Genomic DNA, 2734 nt, shown 5'->3' on the forward strand with positions numbered 1-2734 from the left:
CAACAGAACTGCAAGTTTCATGGACTTCCATCTGAAGATCCTTTTCAGTTCTTAACTGAGTTCTTGCAGATCTGTGATACTGTTAAGACTAATGGGGTTGATCCCGAGGTCTATAGGCTTATGCTTTTCCCATTTGCTATAAGAGACAGAGCTAGAATATGGTTAGATTCTCAACCTAAGGATAGCCTGAACTCTTGGGATAAGCTGGTCACAGCTTTCTTAGCCAAGTTCTTTCCTCCTCAAAAGCTTAGTAAGCTTAGAGTGGATATTCAAACTTTCAGACAAAAGGAAGGTGAATCCCTCTATGAAGCTTGGGAGAGATACAAGGAACTGACCAAAAGGTGTCCTTCTGACATGCTTTCAGAATGGACCATCCTAGATATATTCTATGATGGTCTGTCTGAGTTATCAAAGATGTCACTGGACCATTCTGCAGGTGGATCCATTCACCTAAAGAAAACACCTGCAGAAGCTCAAGAACTCATTGACATGGTTGCAAATAACCAGTTCATGTACACTTCTGAAAGGAATCCTGTGAATAATGGGACGCCCATGAGGAAGGGAGTTCTTGAAATTGATACTCTGAATGCCATATTGGCTCAGAATAAAATATTGACTCAGCAAGTCAATATGATCTCTCAGAGTCTGAATGGATTGAAGGAATCATCCAACAGTACTAAAGAGGCATCTTCTGAAGAAGAAGCTTATGATCCTGAGAACCTTGCAATAGCAGAGGTGAATTACATGGGTGAACTCTATGGAAACACCTATAATCCCTCATGGAGAAATCATCCAAATTTCTCATGGAAGGATCAACAAAAGCCTCAACAAGGCTTTAACAATGGTAGAAGAAACATGTTTAGCAATAGCAAGCCTTTTCCATCATCCACTCAGTAAAAGACAGAGAGCTCTGAGCAGGATCCATCTAGCTTAGCAAACATTGTCTCTGATCTATCTAAGGCCACTCTAAGTTTCATGAATGAAACGAGGTCCTCCATTAGAAATTTGGAGGCACAAGTGGGCCAGCTGAGTAAAAGGGTCACTGAAACACCTCCCAATACTCTCCCAAGCAATACAGAAAAAAATCCAAAAAGAGAGTGCAAGGCCATTGATTTAACCATCATGGCCGAACCTACAAGGGAGGGAGAGGACGTGAATGCTAGTGAGGAAGACCTCCTGGGACGTCCAGTGATCAACAAGGAGTTTCCCTTTGAGGAACCAAAGGAATCTGAGGCTCATCTAGAGACCATAGAGATTCCTTTAAACCTCCTTATGCCATTCATGAGCTCTGATGAGTATTCTTCTTCTGAAGAGAATGAAGATGTTACTGAAGAGCAAGTTGCCAAGTACCTTGGTGCAATCATGAAGCTGAATTCCAAATTATTTGGTAATGAGACTTGGGAAGATGAACCTCCCTTGCTTATCAATGAACTAAGTGATCTGGATCAACTGACATTGCTTCAGAAGAAACAGGATCCTGGAAAGTTCTTAATACCTTGTACCATAGGCACCATGGCCTTTGAGAAAGCTCTATGTGACCTTGGGTCAGGGATTAACCTCATGCCACTCTCTGTAATGGAGAAATTGGGAATCTTTGAGGTACAAGCTACCAGAATCTCATTAGAGATGACAGACAACTCCAGAAAATAGGCTTATGGACAAGTAGAGGACGTGCTAGTAAAGGTTGAAGGCCTTTACATCCCTACTGATTTCATAATCTTGGATACTGGGAAGGATGAGGATGAATCCATCATCCTTGGAAGACCCTTCCTAGCCACAGCAAGAGCTGTGATTGATGTAGACAGAGGAGAGTTGGCCCTTCAACTGAATAAGGACAACCTTGTGTTTAAAACTCAAGGATCTCCTTCTGTAACCATGGAGAGGAAGCATGAAAAGCTTCTCTCACTACAGAGTCAACCAAAGTCCCCACAGTCAAACTCTAAGTTTGGTGCTGGGAGGCCACAACCAAACTCTATATTTGGTGTTGAACCCCCACAACCAAACTCTAAGTTTGGTGTTGGGAGGTCCCAACCTTGCTCTGATTATCTGTGAGGCTCCATGAGAGCTTACTGTCAAGCTATTGACATTAAAGAAGCGCTTGTTGGGAGGCAACCCAATGTTATTTAATCATTTTTATTTTATTTTCTCTTTGTTATTTCATGTTTTATTAGGTTAATGATCATGTGGAGTCACAAAAACTACTGAAAAATCGAAAACAGAGTCAAAAACAGCATTGAAAACAGAACACCTTGGAGGAAGGGCTTACTGGCGTTTAAACGCCAGTAAGGAGCATCTGGCTGGCGTTAAATGCCAGAAACAAGCATCAGACTGGCGTTTAATGCCAGAAACATGCACCATACTAGCGTTCAACGCCAAAAACAAGCTATAGACTGGCGTTGAACACCCAAAACAAGCAAGGAAGTGGCGTTTAACGCCAGAAACATGCTGCAATCTGGCGTTAAATGCCAGGATTGCATATATAGGGCGTTTTACACGTCTAAAAGGTGCAGGGATGAGAAATCCTCAAACACCTCAGGATCTGTGGACCCCACAGGATCCCCACCTACTTTTTTTCTCCTCTTCACACCTTTCCATAACTCTCTTCCCCAAATACCCCTCACCAATCAACTCAATCACTCTTCCCCATCACCTCTTCACCAATCACATCCATCCTCTCTTCCCCAAAAACCCCACCTACCTTTAAATTCAAAATAATTTCCCTCCCAAACCCAAC

At 42.5% G+C, this 2734-nt stretch overlaps 1 non-coding gene across 1 annotated transcript; it reads right to left on the bottom strand.

The window, feature by feature from the left end:
- Nucleotides 1–252: 252 nt before the first annotated feature.
- On the bottom strand, nt 253–360 carry LOC148574368 (small nucleolar RNA R71). Its single transcript, XR_015905894.1, has one exon. It is a non-coding gene; the product is annotated as a small nucleolar RNA R71 (small nucleolar RNA).
- Nucleotides 361–2734: the final 2374 nt, after the last annotated feature.

The sequence above is a fragment of the Arachis ipaensis genome, chromosome B2, assembly GCF_059453495.1.
Source record: "Arachis ipaensis isolate K30076 ecotype BB chromosome B2, ASM5945349v1, whole genome shotgun sequence".
Lineage (NCBI taxonomy): Eukaryota > Viridiplantae > Streptophyta > Magnoliopsida > Fabales > Fabaceae > Arachis > Arachis ipaensis.